Source organism: Neofelis nebulosa, chromosome 3 (genome assembly GCF_028018385.1).
Source record: "Neofelis nebulosa isolate mNeoNeb1 chromosome 3, mNeoNeb1.pri, whole genome shotgun sequence".
Lineage (NCBI taxonomy): Eukaryota > Metazoa > Chordata > Mammalia > Carnivora > Felidae > Neofelis > Neofelis nebulosa.
This window is the reverse complement of record NC_080784.1, coordinates 70,143,537-70,167,167: the sequence shown is the minus strand read 5'-3', so window position 1 is coordinate 70,167,167 and position 23,631 is coordinate 70,143,537. Positions and strand designations below refer to the sequence as shown.

Sequence of the window (23,631 nt, the reverse complement as noted above, 5' to 3'; positions counted from 1 at the left end):
AGGAAGGCATGTGAGACTGTCCTTTGGTTCTCTTTCTTGTGTCCTGGGTCTGGAAGGACTTTAGGATTATCTGGTTAATCGCCAGTCTTCCACGGGAGCAATATCTAAACCATCTTTATTGACAACACTTAAAAGATTATCAGACGATGGGTGTCTCGGTGCCTCAGTCAGTGAATCATCTGACTCTTGATTTCAGCTCAGGTCATGATCTCATGGTTCAGTTCATGAGATGGAGCCTGGAGTGGGGCTCTGGGCACACTGTGCGTGGAGCCTGTCTAAGATTCTCTCTGCCCACCCCCCTCAAAAAAAAAAAAAAAAAAGGAAGGAAAAGCACACAAAACTAAGTCTTCTCAGTTTGCTCATTTTGTACAATTTTATTCAATTTTTACTAATAGTACTTGCTAAATAGGATCTGAAAACTTGAAGGAAGCCAAAACTGTCACCGGCCACCTTGCTGGAATCCCTTCCTCAAGTTTCAGTCTTGGTTGGCATCATGGAGTCTCTGGCCAATCCTTTTCCCCCTTAAATTTGAAATAATAGCAATAGCTTGTATAATAACCAGTGAGTAAGTGCTTAATATACATTATCTTGATTTTCACAGCAACTCTATAGAGTGTAGATATTATTCTCAGTTTATGGATGGTGAATTTTAAGTTCAGTAGTGTGAAGTAACTCTCCCGTATCTCCCAGCAGTAAATAGCAAAGTCAGGATTGCGGCTGGGTTCTGATGCCAAAATGTGTTCTCTTAATTGTTGTCCTCTGCCACCTCTTGTCATTGGCAGTGTCTATTTGCAGAGTCTCCTTCAGCCTTTGTCCTTCTGGATCATGCAGCTGTTTATATTTTGCATCCTCCTCCTTTCACTCTACGAGTAAGAATTCCTAAGTTCAGATTCCACCATATGGCAAAAGTGGCAAGGCGTCATTATTAGTCTCTTGAGAAAAATGTGTTGCCTGAATCTGTGCAGAGAATTTTCTTTTGATTGTGGGACTTGTAATGGGGTCAGTCTATGGTATTTCCAAGAAAACTAAGCATAGTGTTATTGTTGTCCAAGAGGTCGATAAAAACATAGTTCAGAATCAAGTTTGACCACTGTAAAATTATTTTTGTATATATTATGGCAAGTTAAATTTGAAGCATTATATTTTCCAGACTTCAAAATTTCAGTGGTCTGTTATTTAGAAAGGATATGTACATTGGCTAGGCCATAGTGGAACCACCCATTTATTTATCAACCCATTCATTACTTTCTGTGGGGTTTTTTTTGTTTTTTTTGTTTTTGTTTTTTTTTTTTTGCTCTTTTGTCAGGTACTTCCTTGTGGCTTAAATAGTTTTGCTCCTTTTTTTTTTTGTTTTAATTAGCCGAATTTAAAAACTCTGCAACTGGAACTCTTCATTAGCAGTGTGGAAAGAATTTTAATTGGCTGTGTGAACAGTAGTGTTGTCAACTTGTAGAGCAGTGCCCCACTTACAGATGGAAACAGCTGTATCCTTTTTCTTTGGAGACACGGAGAGTCTTGTCCTCAGATCATCAGGTGAATGCTCCTGTGGAAAAATGCAAGACAGTTACAACACAGGCATTATCGCTGTCCCTCCAACCCAGCTTTTATTTATCTGTCAAGAAGAGCATCCATTTTAACTCTATTATCTAAGTATGAAATGTGGCATTGGAGTCATATTAATTGGACACTCACATTATTTTTTAGTTGAATAGGTTTTCATCAAGAAACTGTCTTTGTTCAGCTTTACGTTAGCATTCTAGTTGTGTAAAAGACTTTATAAAAAAGTCTTTTGTTATGTCCGGTATACCATAGATGGACACGTCTAACTTGTTATTTATCCTATGAAATGTACCTTTTACCAATTGATTCTTCCCTGCTACTTCCTGTCAATAACTGATAATCATGCTTCTATATGAGATCTTAATGATAGCTAATATTTAAGCAAGTTTAATCATCTCAAACCCAATGAAGAACATACTTCTATTTTTATCCTCATTTTATGGATGAGGAAAATTGAGGAACTTGCTCAAGGTAAATGGTGGAACAAAGCCTCAAACATCCTCTTTGATTTTAAAGTCCCCCTCTTAAGACAGGAATATCCTTGATGGTGTTGAGACTATGGCTACAGGGTGTTCATTTAATTTATTTCAGTAGCACACATGTGAAGAAAGTCTACTTCAGATCAACTGCATTGAAGCCCAGAGAGCTTAGACTAGAGTTGGTTACGTCCTTAAGTTAATGCAGTATGCAGTTTACCTTTTTCTATGTGCAACAAACAACATGGATGAAAACATGCTAACAACATGCCAGTCTGTGCTTTATTTATTTATTTTTTGTTTACTTATTTTTGAGAAAGAGAGCCTGTGCACATGCAAGCGTGAGGGAGGGGAAGAGAGAGGGAGGGAGATAAGAGAGAGAAGCAGGCTCCTCACTGTCAGCGTAGAGCCCGATATGGGGCTTGAACTCACAACTCACCTGAGCCAAAGTCAGATGCTTAGCTAACTGAGCCACCCAGGCATCCTTGCTAGTCTGTGCTTTAAAGTACTGGGTCCAAAAAGAAGTAGACTTGATTTAAGTGAATTTGTAATGCAGGCTCTATCTATGCAGTCTGGTAAATCATCTCCTTTTTCTCTTTTCACAATAAAACTTTTCAGGTACAAGGCAGGAATTAATATTCAAGTGGAGTTTACTTATCCACATTGAGAGTTAAAAGTTAAAAATATTGCAACAATTTCTGGGGCACTTGGGTGGCTCAGTCAGTTAAGCCTCCAGCTTTGGCTCAGGTCATGATCTTACAGTTCAGGAGTTCCAGCCCAGCATTGGGCTCTGTGCTGACAGCTCAGAGCCTGGAACCTGCTTCAGATTCTGTGTCTCCCCCTCTCTCTGCCCCTCCCCTGCTCGCTCTCTCTCTCTCTCTCTCTCTCTCTTTAAAATAAATAAACATTAAAAAATTATTTAAAAAATTGCAACAATTTCTTCAATAATGTCTCCTATGGCATACTTTTTGTTTTCTGCTAATTCCTTGTGATTACGTATTTGGAACTAATTAGAAATTAAATTTCTTTATAAGTTTTGAATACATAAGTGTTTTTGAATAGGTAATGTTATTACCCTGGAGAAAATCATGAGGAGAGGGAAAAAAAAGGGTAACAATTTGATTGAGGACCTTGTTTCATGTATATGGTTAAAAAAAATCTTGGATATAATCATAAAATTGGATTGTTGTGTAGCATTCTAAACACTTTTTATGTGGGAGAGATTGAGCGAGTGAGCAGGGGAGAGGGACAAAGGGAAAGAGAGAGAATCCTAAGCAGGCTCCAGGCTCAATGTGGAGCCTGACTTGGGGCTTGATCCCACAACCTTGGGATCTTGCCCTGAATCAAAATCAAGAGTTGGACGCTTGACAGACAGCCCCACAGGTGACCCCCTGCATTCTAAACATTTTAAGATACATGTGTTAACTTCTTAGAAATTGATTGCTCAGGGGTGCCTGGGTGGCTCAGCTGGTTGAGCATCTAACTCTTGGTTCATTGATTTGAGCCCCGTATCGAGCTCTGTGCTGACAGCGTGGATCCTGCTTGGGATTCCCCCCCCCCCCGCCCCCCCCCCCCGCCTCCTTTACCCTCCCCGACTCATGCAGTCTCTGTCTCTCTCCAGATAAATGCACTTAAAAATTTTTTAAAAAAGGGTTGCTCAATATGAATTAAAAATTGTTAGTGAAGTTGAATTTTGTAAAAAATTATTAGTAAAATTGAATATTATAATGAATTTCTTTTGTGATGCTGGGTTTAGAAAGCAGGTGGTTAAATCTTAACTATTTGGAGGTAGTTTTCTTTTAAAATAGTTAAATTATGTTTTCAGAAGTTTGCATCATATATAATTTGTAGTTCCCTTATAGTTTTTGTTTCATGAAAATGTTCTTTTGAATTAAAGAAATGATTTTGATTGTGATGTCAATTGTGATAATTTGTTAATCTTAGCCATAGATAATTGCTTATCTTCATACATGTTAAATTTGATCCCTGGTGTGTGGTCAGGTTTGATGAATAAATCAAGAAGGCAATACCTTTCAGAAATACAATGGTTGCTTAATTGAGGCAATTAAGACTTGTTTTTTGAGAGAGATAGTAATTTAGATTATCTCCCCAATATATTCTGAACTTTCATAAGTTTTTAAAGCACGCATTTTAAAATTCTGGAGAGAAACCTCAGAAGGCTGCATGCAACAAACTTAAGGTTTCCATTCTGCTCATTATATGTATCTCTGACACATTTCAAAATGTTTGTTGAAAATCTGGGAGTCTTTATATTGAAAAAATTCATCTTTGATAACTGTCGTAATTGTTATTAGAAAATAGTTTTCAACCTCCTGGGAAGCATACTTTTAAATCTTTACACTTAAAATTTGGGTTGTTGTAAATATTAATGAACCTGGAGGAGAGAACCCACATATATTCTGTCTATATCTGTACATTATACCTCCCAACTATCAAAATAGCCCCTGAGGGTTTTGCTGGCATTATCTCATTTAATCCTCACAACAGCCTTATGGGTTGAGCATTCACCACCATTTTTCAAATGAAACGGACTCTCAGAGTAAGTTACTCTGTCCATAGTTCAAAACATGCACATGGCCGAGCTGTGGGTTTTAACTCAGCCTGGTGGTACCAGAGCTCAGGCTCCTACCCACTGTGCTACCCTGCGAGGCATATTACAAAATGCATTTCAGTAGTCTCTTCTGTCATTCCTTGTAGTATTATTTCCAGACAGAGTACTCGGGGAGGGAAGAAGTAAATAGGTTTCATGCCATAGTGTAGGCACTGCCTATATATATAACTACAGATATAACCGTAAGATGAAAGTATAGTCTTTTGTTACTGGCTACCCTCTTACTTGCAAACACCTCTTCAGATTGGAAGCATTTCTGGTGACTTGGGCACCACTTTGCTGAGCTGTGGAGAGTGCTTAATTTTTGTTTTGTTTTGTTTTCAAATTTGTGCCATATTATTCCAGAACAGATAGCTGATTAGTAGGTATTTATCCCTACTGGAAGATGGGAGTTACGGAAATTAGAGACAATAGGTATAGAACATCCAGCCTAATGCCTGGAATATAATGGGTAGTAGTTATTGTTTATAAAGAAGTTACTCTTCGTACACCATGGGTAGTACAATATAGTAAAATGTTTTAAATATTGTCTTAAAAATAGCAGGTTTGAAACCAATATTTTTGTTTGGTAATTCATATTACTAAGCTGTTGAGACATGACATCTCTACAAAAATTACAGATAGAGCTTGATATCGAAACATTAAACTGAATGCCAGATAAAAATACAGATGTTCATTGTATTTTTATATTAGTCTTAAGGAAAACAAAGCTCCCTGGATCTGAAGTATTGCAAGCACAGAGAATAGTACAAAAAATAACAATGTGCTCTACTGAAAATTGTTACTATGTGCTCTTGCTGAAAATCTTTAATATTGGAATATATTCTGCAAACTTAAAAAAAATAAGACAACTCAACACAAAGAGCCTTCTATGTTTCTTGAAGGAATTTTTTTTTCCTGGTGGGGGGAGGGGAAAAGGTCTGTGGGATAAGTTTATTTACTATGACATCAGTTGAATAAAGCCAGCTGTGAGTAATTATATCTGATATTGGATTTCCAGCTGGTTTGTTGAACTATTATTGGTTCTCAAGGTACTTGGATATTAATTAAATGATGACTTATAAAGGAGTCTTGTTTAAAGTAGTGTTGCCTCGATGAGAACATTTAGAACAGGCCACCTGGTACAAAGTTCTAATTCTTCCTGGTACCACTGCTATTTTAAAATCAGTATGTTTTTAACTTAGAGGAAAACATACAGTTCAAATCTGGGTTTGGCGATGATTTTCTATATATTATGTGTGTATACATGAATTTAGTGTATCCTCGCTTTGCCTAAGGGTTTTCAAACTCAAGTTATCATTAGTGAAGAATTCGTGTCAGAGTGAGTGGAAGCACAGGTATTTCTATTTCAGCATGTCAGACACTTAAACTGTGTAAACCATGGATATTGTGTTAGATTTGAAAAAAAAATCATGGGATTAAAGAGAAAAACCAAAAGAATTGAAGAAAAAAATAATCAGGAAGTGGGAACTGGCCAAACGTGGATTAGTGCTCTAAAGAGGTAAGGAAGAGAGCAGAGACATAAATTAAAACCAAACAACCCCTTTAGAAGCTCAGGCAGTGAGGTGTGGTGGAGGTGGAGGGCTGCTGGGTGAGAGGGGTGAGTGCTTCTAGAGGAAAGACATTTATTTTCAGATAATAGCGACCAGACACACTTTCTTACTTACCTTCTGCATTGGGATCTTAGTGTGATCACTGTTGATCTCTCTCTGTCTCAGGAATAGTTAAACTACAAAATTTAGTGTAACTACTAGGTGTAGAGCCCTCTGCCACTCAGATTCTGGATTTCAGTAATTCTAGACATTTCCTAAGGATTATAGGGATAAAGAAGTATAAGACATGGTACCTCTCTGGGAGTATACGGTCTTTATTGAGTATTGCCTGTATTGACTTGTTCTCACAGTTATTTCATATATATGTTAAAAAATACCAACAATAAAAATGAACATATGGTAAGTTACTTATGAATGATGGATTAATAAATAAATAGGATATTAGGGAAAGGTAGAGCGGTAAGAGTGGTCTGAAAAGGCTTCCCAGAGGACGTGAGCTGTGATGCCCATTAGGATGGATTGGACATTGGACATGTGCAGGCAGAAGGAGGCATGTGTCTTGCACGGCATGCTGCTGGGCAGAAGAGCCATCCGAGTAGAGATTGGAGCAGAGGAAGAGTGGGAGAAGGCTGGGACAGGACCTCGGGTACAGAGTGTAGCAGCACTGAATGCAGATGTGATATGCCTGAAATTTGGTGATTGATGGAAGCTTTTCACCAGGGGAGCAGGACAGCCTAAACAACTGTTTGAGTGCCTTATGATAAGCATGATGAAAGGGGGATGGCCTGAAACTGTCCATGCCATTGAAAATAGAATGAAAACAACAACAACAACAACAAAAAACAAAGTATGACAAGGGACTTACCTCGATTGGAAAAAACTAAATGTGTGACAAAGGAGAAAAGAGGTGCTATGGGTAGCGGCTCTAGATTGGGGAGAACTTCCCAGGGTTTTCCCTGGAGCAGCTGGGGCACGTATACCAGTGGCAGAAGAAGAAGAATTGAAAGGTTTAGGTAGGGGAAATTTAGTGTGGATTTTAGTTACTGTTTTGAGCAGTGCTCCAGCAGCTTGGAATGGTAACTAATCAGCTGGTGATTGTGGTCATTTGTAAAGGTAGGCTGGGAGCAGATGTGATTTCTAAGTGAAAGGACCTTTTAAGAAGGATGAGGTTCAGAGACCAGCCTCTGAGTAGTCACCTTGAAGAGACTTGGTGCAGCTTGCAGAGCCCCTGGAGGGGGGCCAGGGAAGACCCAAGGGGGAGGGAGTGATCAGCACAGGCCACCTTTCATGACACTTCATCCTCTCCTTCCCTTTGTTATGTTTTCTTCTTCTTGCTTATCACTACCAACAGTTTTTACACTTTGCTTATGCAATTTCTTCTGTCCCACTAGACTGTAATATCCACAAGGACTGGGGGTTCTGTCTGCTTTGTATACTAGTGCCTCCTTAGCATCTACAACAGTGCTCTCCACAGGGGAAAAGAGAAAATTAATTTGGTTTAGCCAGATTATTGGTGATCTTGGAGAAATGACTTTCAGTCAACTTAAGGGCAAAGATCAGATTCCAAAAGGTTATACGATAACTGGATAGTTGAGAAAATGGACAAAAGGGGTGTACCTCTCATTCCACAGTCTTGGCTAAGAAACAGAGCTGTTGCTGTAGAGGACTTAGGAAGGGTTAGGTGAAGATTTTCCAAGGTGGGAAACTTGTTCATTTCTAAGGAAAGAATGGAAAATGATACAGAGAAAACAATGTTAATAGTTTAAAAATCTGGGTGTGTGCTGGTTTTTTTTTTTTTATGCTTGAATGACTTACCAATTTTAGAAAAGACAAAAGTGATGAAGAAAAAGTACTCCTGTGTGTGTGTGTGTGTGTGTGTGTGTGTGTGTGTGTGTGTGTGTTTTCTGTTCTTTTTTGATTTGTAAAAATTTAATTTTTGCTCAGGATACTAATACTAAGGGCAGGATGAACATGAGTGTTTGGGTGATGGTGGTAGTAGGGTTAAGAGGAGGGGTTTACTGGTCTACCACACTTTTTTGTGAATTTCACATTTCTTGCACAGAATCTTTTATTCTTAAGGTAGCTGGCCTCCTGGGCAATTCCTGTGTGTTTGGTAGAATCCTCACTGCCATGATGAAGTAACAGTTTGGACAGGTTACATGTGGATTGTTTCAATGGCATCTAATATTTACTTTCATGAATGAAACGATGTGCTGATTCCAGAAGAATAAGAAATAGAACAGTTAGTGTTACCTGCCATATATTTTAGAGTTAAGGAGGGTTAAATGACACATAAGTAAAAGTGATGGTAATATAGTAGATTTAGTTCCATAATTATGTTATTTGATTCTGATGTATTAACTTTTTTCTACCAAAAGAGGGTCAGCTATAATGAAGTCAAATTTAAAATAAGGCAGGGGCTTATCTGTCTAAAAAAGTATTATTTTTAAAATTTGTTACTTTTCCAAGTAATACAGTTTTTACAAAAAACCTTTTTGCTGTCGTTGAAAACATTTTTAGACTGTAACTCGGTGTTATTATCAGAGTTGCTTAGTGAATCCTACAAGGAAGTTACTACCTCTTTACTTCATAAATTGCATGTTATTTTTGAGCCTGCTTGGGCTCAAATAATCAACTTGTTCACTAGGCTTAGTTCTGGGTAAATGTTGGATGTTTTCAAAAGCCAAATCTCCCTAAAGTACTACTAATGATAATATTCAAAAGAATGTGCATACAGATATTCTTAAAGCACACAGACCTTATGAATACATTCAATAGCTAGACCATGTTTATGAATAACGGTGAGTGGCCAGTGACTAGAGAGGAAGTGATTATGTCCTTGGTTTTCCCTTGTTTTTTCCTTCTCAGTTCATTACAGATGGCACTTGGCTTTGACAGACAGCAGACTAGGTGCAGGGCAGTGGAAGGCGGGGCCCCACACATGTTTAGCATAGCTGGTGAGTTGGATTTTATCCCCAGAGTCATGTTAAATTTATTTGTACTTTTAAGGCATTACTGAATATTTTATTATTGAGCTGTAATAAATTTAAGTAACTCAATAAGCATACCCTTTGGAAATGACTCTTTCTGTAATGGTAAAAGGACTTGATGCTAAATGTTAGTATCTGACTCGATTTTGGCTCAGGTCATGATCACAGGGTTAGTGGGTTTGAGCCTTACATCAGGCTCTGTGCTGACAGCGTGGGGCCTACTTGGGATTCTCTCTCTCCCTCTCCCCTCCTTGTGCACTCTCTCACTCAAAATAAATAAACTTAAAAATGGGATCCAGTCACCTTTCCTTATTCATAACAGGTACTCAATAACAATTTGTCAAATGAAGGAGTGAGGTTCTAGATACTTAAGATTTCTGGTATAATTCATTCTCTTATTTTAAAGAATTTTTTTTTTTTTTTTTTTTAAATAAGATCCCACTGGGCCCGATCCCATGAACCATGAGATCATGACCTGAGCCGAAATCAAAAGTCAGATGCCTAACTGACTGAGCCACCTAATTAATTCTCAGTACGTAGTTTGAGGATCAAGAGCCTACGGGAGAAGAAAATATGTGATGTGGTTCAGAAGTTCTGATACTGCCTGGCAGCAATGGTAGAGTGACAGAAAGCATTTGTTGAATTTGGGAGTAAGAAAACGCGTCTTCTGACACCTATGACTTACAACTGAATTTCTGTTATGCTTTGTAGCTATTTGTGAGGATGTTTTTATTGGTGTTAACAGACTCAGTGTCTTTGAGGACCAGAGTTGTGCTGTTCTAGTCTCTGTTCTCCAAGAGGACATTCAATACTGACAATACCTGGGAACGGTGAATGAAGGGAAGGGGTGCCGTCTAAACAGATTTGGGATCCTCCCTACCCTCAACCCGTGTTGAAGTTTGGGCGAAGTACAAGTCTTCATTTGTATTACAAAGAATATGAGGTGTATTTAATATCTGTTACTTTTCACATCCAGCTGTTCCTCTTTGACTGTCTACTATTAGAGTGTTACAACATTGTATTTTACTTTAAATCCAGAAATTGTCTAAGTAAGAAGACAAAAACAACACCTAAAATGCTATTTTAAGTATGTTGCCAGGTGGTCTTTGTAGCCTGACAAATTTTGGAGAATTACTAATGTCTCTTCCATTGCAGCACCCTGGCCTTAGATTATTTAATGTCAAAGAAAGAAGAAAAAAAAAATACACACACACACACACATATATACACATATATATATATACACACATATGTGTATATATATACATAACTATATGTATATAGTTATGATCCTAACATAAAGAGAGTCCCTAACATAAAGGAGAACTTTTTAAATTGAATGTATTTAACTCATTAAGAGTCCCACTACATTGTCCTTATTTTCTCATCTTGCCACTCACTCGGCAAAAATTTCCTGTGGACCTACATTTGGAACCCTCTCACTGTTCTTTGAAATTTGTCCTTTACCAGGAAAGGGAAATTGTACAGCTTCCTCTTCCTTCTTCCTGCATGGATCCGCTAGTTCTAGGATGCAGTGGCTGGTGGAGAAACCCTTCATAACACTGGCTCAAGTGGCACACCGTTTAAATTGCGAACATGTATTTTAGGAAATGTGGAGCTGGGAGCCACCTTCCCACCTTTCCTTCTCATCTTCCTTTCTGGTTGTGATGGCTTGTCTGCAATAATTGACTACACGGGACGGTCACTGTTGCCACAGAAGAGATCTTTGCATCCTTCTGATTTCTGGAGAATCTGGGTAATGATGCCCCCGTGGCTTCAGGGGTGTGTGTGTGTGTGTGTGTGTGTGTGTGTGTGTGTGTGTTGATGTCAGAGTATTGCTGTTGTGGAGGCCAAATTTATTTGTTTATGAATATCATGGAGTCCACCATATAAGTCACATGTACACATGCACAAATTTAACCTGTTGTGCATGCATGCATGTACATCCTGTACGATTGGGGAAGGTAAAACAATTGTAGTAGGATAAGTAAAGATGTTAGATTTTAACATCAGAGTTAAAAACATGATTGAAAGGTGGGATGCTTCAGAAAGCATGACATGCTATCTTTTTTAGTGGAGCCCTTGATTCAAGTTTTATATAAATGTGTGTACAATGTATAATATACATATTTATATGTTTCTAATTCTTTTCTGTATCTGAATAATATAGTTCTTTTTCTGTAACTGCCACTGCCACCCCTAAAACTCCCCCCCCCCCCCCCCCGCCCTTCCTGCCACCTTACCTTTTATGGACAGATCTGAACTTTGAGCGGTACCTAAAATTTTTTTAGTATTTAGTTAATTTCTGACTAACAAAGTTAGAAGACTCTAATTACATATGTAGAATTCTCATTTGTTTCTCCTGTCCTCTTGAGAAATAGAAAAGTTTGAGAAACAGCATAATATTGGTGGTTGCCTCCTCAGTAAAACATTCAAGATGGGAAAAACAGATGTCAAATTATTTTTGTCTTTTGTCCTAGAAAAATGGCAGCAGTGAAGTTTTCTATATTTAAACTTGCTTCCATTCAGAAGCTCTTCCTTTCTGCTAAGAGGCAATAAAGAGCCTGTGTCCTCAGTGACCTGTTCTGCTTTGCTTTTATTATGTTAGGACTGTCAAAATCTACTGCTGTAGGAATATTGACATTTGTATAGTGAATGATTCAAACTAAGTACTGTTAGTTGAGCCTCTGGAATTAAGTTGGTATTTGAAACTTGAGGTGTCCTGAGGGTGAATTTTGTAGACTCTGGGGCTCCTTGTTGCAGAGTTTATGTTCAGTGGAGTGCTGTATGTCAACTTCCCTCTGCCCACCCTGACTCTCCGAAGGTTTCTACAGGGTTTACCAGAGCCAGACTGTCTGTGGGAGATGAGTTGAACACCACGCTGTAGCTTTTAAGTGTATTGTTAGAGGAGAGTTGGGGAGGAGGGAGTATATTTGGTAGATTTTTTTTTTTTTTTAAGTTTATTTATTTGTTTTGAGAGAGCGAGAAAGAGAGCACAAGCAGGGGAGGGGCAGATAGGAGAGACTGAATCCCAAGCTGGTTCCTGCACTGTCAGCGCAGAGCCTGATAATGGGGCTGGAACTCATGAACCATGAGATCCTGACCTGAGCAGAGATCAAGAGTTGGTCACTTAACTGACTGTGCCACCCAGGTGCCCCTAGTTAATTTTTTTTTTTAAAATGGAAATGAAACATAGTCCAGGAACCATTTTATTAGAGTGGGGTGTGTGTGTGGGCGTGCACACCCTTGCTGTGTACAGCTGATTGACCTTTGTTGTTACACTTAATCAAATGTTTAAATGGTAACTTAAAAGGTAGTCATTCACTGCCTGCTAGCTTGATCATGGAGAGCAAAAATCAGGCTAGCAGTAAATTTACTGCAAATCATTTTCTAGTGTGTTAATCTGTACATGTGAGATTCAAATTTGACTACAAAATTTTGCACTCTGAGAAATTAAAGTAAGATAGTTACTTGAAAATGAAGATATATTTTGTTTCTGCTGCCTAGGAGATGTGAATTCTGGGAAGCTATGGACTTGGTGGTAATGCATTGTTCTGAAGGGGAAATATTTATACAGACTCTTGAAAACAGGAATTGTGGACTGGTTTAGACACTTGATATTTTTCTCACTTGTGCACAAGATGAGTTTTTGGTTACAACTAAATTGTTGACTTTTCTAATGAGAAATCTTAATCTTCACAAATGAAACTTAATTGTCGCAATGGGTGTTTTTCACCGTAGGATACGACAGTGAACACAGGGTGCAGTATGTGTTCTCAGTTGTTCTACATCATGCTGCTCTTGTAGTAATTGGAAAAGCTGCCTTGTGATGTCTGTAGTTGCTTATCTTTTAACTCCGCGTGCATTGTCTTCAGTAAGAGACTCTTGGAGCATGAGGATAAGATGCGACCCTCCTTCATCTGTCTCTTAGAATTTACAAAGTACTTTCTACCTTCTTCAACTTTTCTACCTTCTCCCCTGAAACACCTGCTCTTGAGGCTCCTGCACCAGCTTGAAGTAGAGGAGCCATGGGGTGACAAGGGTGTGTTTCGTTGAACCTAGATGTCTGTCTTGTACATTGTCATGGTTACTTCAGGAGGCCGTGACTTTATAACTACTTTTGTCTCAAATTTAGCAACTGTTCAAAAACTCTTTTTTTTTCAAGGTGTAAGTGATCTTTCTGCAGGGGAAAACACCTGAGGAAATTCTAGACAAACAGAAGAACTTGAATCTGTACCTTTTACTTCCAGAATTCCTTATGCACGCATCTGGTAAAGTTACAGTGCTGAGGAACCTGAAGGTGGAGAAGTATATCCAGGCCATGCCAAAGATGACAGGAATATAATTTCCCTGGGTTTTAACATGTGAATTTGAATACAACTACAATTCTGGGAGATTGTTTCCTTTCAGGTATAAATTAGTAGGCCCAGAAACAGCCGTCATATGATTTGATGTTGAAATTGCTATTTAATAACATATTTAAGAATTTTACTGAAAATCGTATACTCCACCATGGATTTTTTTTTCCTACATGTTCCTGAAGTGTGTCATGGTGTAACTCTGGGATATGAAGGGCTTGAATAGCACAAAACATCTCAGCAGTGTTGTGATTTGACATTTTTGTTTTAAATGCTCTCCCCCCCCCCCCCCCCCCCCCCACTTTTTTTTAGGTTATGTATTTTGAGAGAGAGAATTTAGGGGAGGAGGGGCAGAGAGAGAGAATCCCAAGTAGGGTCTAGGCTGTCTGCGTGGAGCCTGTCACAGGGCTGGATCCTACCTGAGCTGAAATCAGGAGTCAGATGCTTAACCCACTGATCCACCCAGGTGTCCCTCTGTTGCTTTACTATGATGTGTGGGACTGGGAAGCTGCTTTAAAATAAGATGCTAGGGATGATTGGAATTAAATGATTTTTTTTTAATGTTTATTTACTTTTGACAGAGAGAGAGAGACAGGGGCAGAGAGAGAGGGAGACACAGAATCTGAGCTGTCAGAACAGAGCCTGACGTGGGTTTTGAAATCACAGACTGTGAGATCTTGACCTCAGCCGAAGTCCATGCTTAACCAACTCAGCCACCCAGGACTTAAATGATTTTAATAGGCATGCTGGTAGACTTCCCTCCCCTCCCCTCCCCTCCCCTCCCCTTTTCATTAGAGGCATGAGGAGAAAGGACTTGGCATATTTTCTCAGATGATCTTAAGGAATGCTTTAAACACTCCTTTCTGTTAAGTATATGTTAATGAAAATGCACTTGAGACCAAGGACGGAGATTTCCAGTCGTGGGAAAGGACTGTTGGTGTGGTCTGCCACCTTGTGGCCATTTACAGAATTGTTTCAGACTATACAGATCGGAGTTTCCCATAGCTCTGAACATCAAGATTGAAAACACATTTTCTCCCTTTCCTTCTTTTGCCATTATTCTCAGGAATATTCACTTTAGGGTCTCTAATAGCACCACCCCCACAGGAAGGTTGCCCTTTCCTTTCTTTGCATCTAGTGCAGCCACAGTCTGTTGCTTGACACAGATGAGACAAAAGATGTAATAAAAGAGAACAGTGACCTTGTTCAAGGTGTTTATTCTCTAATTGAGATAAAATGTAAACCCTTGAAAGTAAAGTGGCTGCACAGAGCACAGGTGAAGGGCCACATGTGAGTGACACAGGCAGTAAGAACTTCAGTGGCTCAGAAAGGAAGCTCACACTGCCTGTGCAAAATGGGGTCTTGGAGACATGTTTTTCACTAGGGTGAGAGGAAAAGGAGTGTGTGTTTTGAGGGGCTTTTTGAGGGACCCAAAGATTGTTGGTCATTTTTTTTTGGAAATGGTGCAAGAGATGTTGGGGTTTGAGTTTTATTCAGAAGCCGTCCTGGGGAGCTTTGGAAGGAGCAAGTTTGAATGTGACATGGTAGGATTAGTGCACAGGTGGATTCTCTAGAGATAATAGGCATCTTCTGCCCACCAAACCTGATATAAAAATCAGGATTTATAAAGCAGACAATTTAAGGGACGCTTTATATGTTTTATAAATAGTTCATTTTATTTATTTTGATTTTTTTGGATAGAGATACTCACATATGAAAAGGATGCATTAATTTGTAAAAATTCTGATATATATATATATATATATATACACACACATACATACATTTCAGGAATATTTTTAGTTTATATTCTTGTAGTTACTGTGTGCTTTTTTCAGATCATAGTTAATAAAATCGTAGTTAATAAAATCAGCTACCATTTTCCAAGGGTCTCTATGTGCCAAGTGTTGTTTTGAAATTACATATCATTTTAGTCATACAGCCTCACCAAGTAGATATTATGTACTTTGTTTTGCAAATACAGTCTCTGTAACATACCCAGGGTCGCACATCTTGAGAGTGATGGGCATGAGGATGTGAACTATGCTCCATTTGATACTAAAACCTATGTTCTTTCTGTAATCCTTTTTAGATAGTTTTTTTCTTTAATGTTTATTTTTGAGAGAGGGAGAGAGAGAGAGCAAGTGGGGGAGGGGCAGAGATAGTGGGAGACAGAGGATCTGAAGCAGGCTCAGAGCTGACAGCATAGAGCCCGATGTGGGGCTCGAATTCACGAACTGTGAGATCATGACCGGAGCCGAAGTCAGATGCTTAACGAACTGAGCCACCCAGGTGCCCCAGGTTTTTTTTTTTTTTTTAATGTTTATTTATTTTTGACAGAGGGAGAGAAAGAGTGTCAGTGGGGAAGGGACAGAGATAGCGGGAGACAGAGGATCCAAAGCAGGCTCTGTGCTGACCATAGAGAGCCCGATGCAGGGCTTGAACCCACAGATCGTGAGATCATGACCTGAGCCATCCAGGCGCCCCTCTTCTTAGACAGTTTTATATATTTTAGTGTGCAAAGATTGAGAAACTGCCAAATGAAGCTTTTTAGCTTCACTGCCGTGTCAGCAGACACAGTGAGACTTGCAGCCTTCCCGCCTTCCTGCCCTCTCTCCCATGTGGCTGTGCACATGAGTTGGAGCCTTGAATAGTCTAGCTTTTAACCTTATTACAAATAATGTTCAAGACATAGCTCTCAAATTCCTCACTGGTGAACTTTGGCCTATGAGGATAAATGACCTTTTTGCCTTTGCAAGGGAGGATAATCGGTATCCGTATATTTTCTGGTCCTCAGACTGATGTCACTTAGCAAGGTACTCCTTTCTCTTTCTGTCTGTGTTTAAATCTGGAGGCATTTACTACTCGGGTCTCCATAGACCTGCTTAACTGTAGCACAATCTTTGCCTTAGTTTCTTTGATGATTGAGATACAGCCTTTTTAAAGGAATCAACCTTACTGTTGTTGTTGTTGTTTAATTTATCTTGTAACTGGAAGGTTATATACCCTTTGACTACCCTGCTGATTATCGTTTAAACACACAGCTTCCTGGGAAGTCTGGATGCCTGGCTGGCTCAGCTTTCAACTCTTGATATCGGGGTTGTGAGTTCGAGCCTCTTGTTGGGTGGAGAGAGTACTTAAAAAATTAAATACATAGCTTCATATATAAAACATATATACAACTCATTTTAAAGGAAAAAGTTGCATACGTTTTTTCATAGTGCTGTGCAAAATACCACCAACCCCCTTCCCTTCATTGTTTGCAAAGAATCTCTAGAGGAGAGGAGGAGGATTGTGGGAAAGGAGGTAGAATAGTTCTCTCAGATCTCCAAAGATTGTATTAAAATATATTTTAAGTTGTTGGCAAATCCCTGATGCCGGTGAACAAGTGAAATTAAAAGCTAGTTTTAAATGGATTATAAATTTGCTGTGAGGCTGATTATATTCTGAATGCGTCTCTAAGGAGAAATTAGAAAAGGATCCCAAGGTGCAGAAAACTTTCCCTCGGACTTCTTTCCTACTAGGCCTGTGTTGTGTTTATAGACTCTGAACAAGAGGGTAGGTTAGGTTGTGAACAATTAGAGAATGCTTTTGGGTTTTGATACATGGTTTATGTTTGGGGCAAAAGTTTATTTGTTTCTTTTCATGGAACACTGCATTTCAGTCGATCTGTCAGTTCTTGTCTATGGGCTACTGTGGTTTTACACTTGCTGAATCTGCTTTCAAATAGCATCTATTTTTGAAAAAAGGATGTCCTTCCTAGGGTAGAAGGAAAGGCTTATTGTTCCAAAAAATGCTGCTTCCTGGTTAGAGCAATATCATCCTGTTTGTATTCAAGACTAGAAAAATTTTGGGGAAAAAATAGCTTACATGTTTTAAGGGTCCTTTAAAATAGTAATAGTCACGTGGATTTTATTGGTCTCAGGAGGTGCATTTGGGGAGTTCTCAGTTTGCATATTGTGGTTTGCTCACAGAAATGTCACTTGGAATACTTTTGGTGATTTGATGCTCCAGCATTTGTTTTTCTGTAGTCGAGTTTGTTGAAACATAACTTCATTCTGTGAATGTCTGTTTGCATAGAGAAAGAAATGTATAATCCAAGAATATAATTCCCTGAAGGCCATACATTTCCTTGTTTATCTTAGGAGAAAGCCCTTACTCTGTGATGCAGCAAGCATGTCTGGTTTTCACTGACGTTGCAGATTTCAGGTTGAGCTAATCTTCCTCAGCACCTGGCCCTTTTGTCTTTTTGTTTCTTTGCTGGCTAAAGGCAATCCCATGCCAATTCATAGATTATTTTAGTAAAGTCCAACTATTAAAGGGGAAATGAGGGTTAAAATTTACAGGTGAAACGTGAAGGCAGAGCCCTTAGGGGTGACCTCTAGGGGCAAGGAAGGGGTGGAGGTAGATTCTGGGCAGAGCTGGGTTGCTTCACTTGGCCTCTCATGACCCTCCATATCTTCTTCCCCTACTTTGCTGGTATTTTTAATTTCTCTTGGTTGTGCTGCCTGAAATCTCATACCATTTACAGATTTGTTTGGACTATGAAGATGCAAATGGAGGCAGACAGTTCCCCACAGAAGATTCAAGCGCCCCCACCAATCACTCCCATTGCATTTGTGTTCAGATTTAATTTTAATTTTAGGCCTTTAATTTTTAGACCAGAGTATTGATGCTTCAGAATGGGGTTTGGGGTAACGTGAGATCATTGGACACCTGGAGATATGGTAGAAAAAACTGCCTGGGAAGATTCAGAAGGCCATATTTGCCTATTTCAAAATATTGCTCAGTCCATTTTGCTTCTAGGAGAAAATAAGAGAGCTTGTCTTTGTTTTTATCTTTCAGTGTTATTTACCTTACTTGCAATCCCTGATCATCGGTAAGCCTAATGTTTGGCTGCTGGACCCTGTATTGAAGAAAAATTTAACCACAGTCCTTGCTTCCATTTGTATTTCTTTTGTTCATCTCTAGTCAGTGTTTCATTCCTCAGAGTCCAAGAGCAGAGTATTCCTGATGCCTTTTCCAAATCTTTTCTGCTTTTCCTACCTACCCAAATCTGTGATGGTTGTGTCCATATTGCACAGTGAAACATCACATTGACTTGATTGTTGCCTGCCATCTAGACATCATTTCTTACCATTCCTTCTGTTAGTTACAATGAAGAGATCTCAAGTTTAGATAGAATGTATCTGTAGAGTCCTCTAATTCAAGCTAGATAATACTGCCTTCCATTTAACAGCTTCATGTATAATAATGATGTCTGCTCCTTGAGTTTATCAGCTCCTTGTGGCATAAACCATTTAAAACAAGTTTCTTTTGAGATGGTTTATTTTAAGAATAATAGAAGAAACTCTGGATATAATCGTTGTATTCATTTCAAGAATTGAATTCAATTCAAGAAGTTTATAGGCTCGTTACATATCTGAAATCCTCACATGAAACAGTTGCATAGGATTCCCTGATTGTGTATTGCTTGAGTGACACGTTTCAACTTACTCCCCAGAAAGCATCATGATTATGTGAGCTGCAAATGTTTTATTTATGCAGTGACATACATACAGAAAGAGAAATACTTTTTTATTTGGTCATGAGGTGGTGATATAATGCAGTCCTTTTCCTTCACACTCAGAGTTTTCTATTCAGGCTAAGTAACAACTTTCTGATCCATTTACTTATGTCAGTGACTTATAGGTGAGCATACATCACTGTTCTCTACAATTTTATTAACTAATAAGCTATCTTATTTAATTTGCAGGTTATAATTATACATATTGCCTTAAATAATGTGGTAGTTATTGTTCTTAAATATATTTTGCATAGTCATAGAGGTTATACATTCATACTCAAAAGTTGTTGCATTACTGACACATGTAATGGGTGTGACATAACTTATTCAGGAATGTGACCCCTGCACAACTATGAAACTACAATGTTGAAAAGCAACAGATTAATAAAGTGCCCTTTCATTAAGGGATATGTTCTTTTACTTTGATTTTGCTTGGTTTGAAGAAGAGACTCAGTTATTCAAGACCTATTATCTTTTAAGGCTTAAGGCTGTTTTCCCCCTCCATTCTATTTCTAAGCTTCCAAATTCTTGCTTCTATCATGTTTCTTCTAGACTTCTTCCTTCTCCAGCTTAAAAAAAAAAAAGGTATTTCTTTCTGCTGCTTTCCCAATATACTTTTTTTTTTTGTCATTGTAAATCTATTTGCTTGATGATTGTTAAGTGAATGTGAATAGTCTTGTCTGTTTGCTTTTTAGACAAGAGTGTTTTATGGCTTGGACAGGTCCTAACCCAAGGTTGATAGGTACTTCAGTGAAAAATATGTAAGACTTTACTATTAGATTCAGAATATAAGCTCTTTGGAAATGGGGGGGGGGCAGGGGGAGTCTTTCTGTACTATTCAATGACTGCAAGTAGCACATATATTTATAATATCTAAAATAGAATGAACTTTTTAGGATTGCTCAGAAAGACCTTTTACTATAGATATTAAAGAAACTCATCAGGGCATTTTTTATTGATTTTTCCCTATATGCAAATAGAATATTATGATTGGAGTCTGATTGCATCTGAAGAAGGAATTTATTAGCTTTAGGAATGCAAACTTTGGGATGTGAGGGTGATCTGGCTGCGACATCTGTCACCCCATTGATCACCAGGGTTGATTCCACTGGTCTGGCAGGCTAAGCGGGTGTCCCCCTCCTCCCTCACCGCTCCAAGTGCATCCCTCCTGAAGCTGCGTGCTCTGGAAGAGGACGACCTTCCCCCATAGAGGAGGAGCGTTCTTTCGTCAAGGGTATACGAGTAGCTGCGCTCCCCTGCTAGAACCTCCAAACAAGCTCTCAAGGAATGCAAACTTTGTTAACTAGATGATGTGACAATTTAAATGGTGACAATTTAAAGTTATCAGTAAGATTATTTCTCCCCTTCCCCCACCCCCCCCCACCCCCCACCCCCCCATATCACAGTATTGTTTTAAGGATTGCAATAAAATATTTTAGGCCAAAAACTTCCTTAGTATCCTCTTCAAGTTTCTGAGTTTCTTCTCTAGTTGTTATCACTGTCCCTTATCTGTGCTTTTAATATATGAAATTTAACTGCACATATAGTTTTGAATTGTTCTGAAAGGTATTCCTAAGGCTACAGAAATTTTTTCTTAATTAAAAGAGAGGATTGAATCGAACCAAAGTAGCACAAGACTTGAATACTGAAAAGTAAAAAACATTGTGGAAAGAAATTAAGGAAGACCTACGTATATGGCGAAACATCCCTGTCATGGATTGGGAGACTCAATACTGTTAAGGTGGCAGTACTACCTTAACTGACCTACAGACTCGACACAATCCTTCTTACAATTTCAGCAGATTTAAAAAAAAAAAAGGTTTTTTTTTTGTGGATTGACAAATGATTCTAAAATTCATACGGAAATGCAAGACACCCAAACAAGGCCAAACAATCTTGAAAAAAGGAGAAAAAGGTTGGAACCCTGATAATTTCTGATTTTAAAAGTTGCTACAAAACTTACTACAGAGCCACATAAACAAGACAGTGTGGTTCTGGCATAAAGATAGACATATGGACCGATGGAATAAAACTGATAGTCCACAAGCACTTGTATTTGTGGTCAATTGATCTTTAACAAAGGTACTAATACAATTTGATGGGGGAGTGAATAGTCTTTTCCACACAGGGTAGTGGGACAGATGGATATCCACATGCCAAAGAACAAAGTTGGATACTTAACTCAAATGCAAAAAATAACTCAGAAATGAATCGTGGATGTAAGAACTCTTAGAAGAAAATGTATTAGTAAATCTTTGTGACCTTGGAATAAGTAATGGTTTCTTACATAGAACTCTTTCTCAAAAAAGTTTTTAATGTTTATTTTTGGGAGACAGAGAGAGAGACAGAGCATGAGCAGGGGAGGGGCAGAGAGAGAGAGAGAGAGTGAGTGAGTCAGTCACAGGACCTGAAGCAGGCTCCAGGCTCTGAGCTGTCAGCACAGAACCTGACACGGGGCTCGAACTCATGAGCTGTGGGATCGTGACCTGAGCTGAACTGGGACGCTAACTGACTGAGCCACCCAGGCGCCCTATTACATATGACTCTAAAAGCATACGCAACAAAAGAAAAAATAGATAAATTGGACTTCATTAAAATTAATTAACTTTGTGCTTCTCAATTTTTTTTTTTTTAATGTTTATTTTTGAGACAGAGCATGAACGGGGGGGGGGGGGGGGGGAGGGGACAGAGAGAGAGGGAGACACAGAATCCGAAGCAGGCTCCAGGCTCTGAACCATCAGCCCAGAGCCCGACGCGGGGCTTGAACTCACGGACCGCGAGATTGTGACCTGAGCTGAAGTCGGACGCTTAACCGACTGAGCCATCCAGGCGCCCCAACTTTGTGCTTCTAAAGGCACCATCTAGGGGCACCTGGGTGGCTCAGTTAGTTAAGCGTCTGACTCTTGGTTTCAGCTCTGGTTTGTGGGTTTGAGCCCCATGCTGACAGCGCAGAGCCTGCGTGGGATCCTCTCTCTCTCTTCCTCCCCTGCTCATATACTGTGCACTCCAATCTCTTTCTTTTTCTTTCTTTCTTTCTTTCTTTCTTTCTTTCTTTCTTTCTTTCTTTCTTTCTTTCTTTCTTTCTTTCTTTCTTTCCTTCCTTCCTTCCTTCCTTCCTTCCTTCCTTCCTTCCTTCCTTCTTTCCTTCTTTCTTTCTCTCTCAAAATAAATAAACTTAAATATAAAAGCACCATCTAAGAAAATGAAAAAATACAAAGCCTGTAGAATGGGAGAAAATATTTGCAAATTATATCTGTGATAAAGGCCTTCTATCTAGGATACAAAGAATTCTTAAAATTCAATAATAAAAAGACAATGCAACTAAAAATTGAACAGAGAAATTGAATATTTATCCAAATAAGTTATATAAATGAGCAAAAAACACATGAAAAATGCTCAGCATCCTTAGTCATTAGGGAAATGCAAATCAACACCACAATTAGATAACACTCCAAATAGGAGGGCTAAAGTTAAAAAGACACACAATAACAAGTGTTGACAATGATGTATGTGGAGAAATTGGAGCCCTTATACATTGCTGATGGAATTATAAATGATGCAGCCATTTAAGAAAAACAATTTGACACTTTCTTAAAAAGCTAAACGTAGAGTTACCATATGAGCCAACGGTTCCACTCATAAGCGTATGTATACCCATGAGAACTGAAAACAGGTGTTTAAATAAAAACTTACACATGAAAGCTCATAACAGCATTGTTAATTGCATCCATGAAGCAGAAAAAATCCAAATACTCACCAACTGATGAATGGATAAATAATACGATACATCTCCACAATGGAATATTATTTGGCAATACAAAGGAGAGCAGTGATACATGTTTACAACATAAGTGAACCTTGTAAATACTGTGCTAAGTGAAAGAAGCCAGTCACAATCTAACATTCCATTGTTAGATTCTATTTATGTGAAATGTTCATAATAGTCAAATCCATAGAAACAAAGTAGATTAGTGGTTGCCAGGAGTTGGGGGTAGGGGAAATGGTGAATGACTGTTCATGGGTATAGAGTTGCTTTTTGGGGGTGTTGAAGTGTTCTGAAATTAGTGATGATGATTATACACAAACCATCAAATTACTCGCTTTAAAATGATGCATTTTGAGGGTCACCTGGCTGGCTTACCTGGAAGAGCATGTGACTCTTGATCTCGGGGTTTTGAGTTTGAGACCCACATTGGGTGTAGAGGTTACTTAAATAAAACTTTAAAAAATGGCAAATTTTGAGTTATAGTTTACCCAGCTGCCCTGTCAGAGGAGGGCAGCAGACCCCCTACTCCCTGCCCACCAACCCTGCTCTCTTGGGTTCTGAACCTGCCCACCCATAGCCACTTCCTGTCGCTCCTTCCCTCTGGAGTGAGGAGGGGACAGTGGGTACGAGTCCAGAGGGCAGGGGAGGATCGTACACATGGCCTCCGCTGCGTTGTGTGCAGTGACCCAGCACAGCTGTTGCCTCCTGGGGAGGAAAAAAAAAAAGTATG

The 23,631-nt window shown here is 39.0% G+C and overlaps 1 protein-coding gene and 1 long non-coding RNA gene across 10 annotated transcripts in view; one reads left to right on the top strand and one right to left on the bottom strand.

Moving 5' to 3' along the window:
- RAPGEF2 (Rap guanine nucleotide exchange factor 2) overlaps window positions 1–23,631 on the top strand; it is a 249,805-nt gene that overhangs the window by 49,062 nt on the left and 177,112 nt on the right. The window lies entirely within an intron of this gene.
- LOC131506919 (uncharacterized) lies at window positions 1,298–22,997 on the bottom strand. The gene is made up of 4 exons (XR_009259223.1): window positions 22,893–22,997; window positions 7,839–7,937; window positions 6,336–6,475; window positions 1,298–1,543 (listed from the first exon to the last, which is right to left on the bottom strand). It is a non-coding gene; the product is annotated as an uncharacterized LOC131506919 (long non-coding RNA).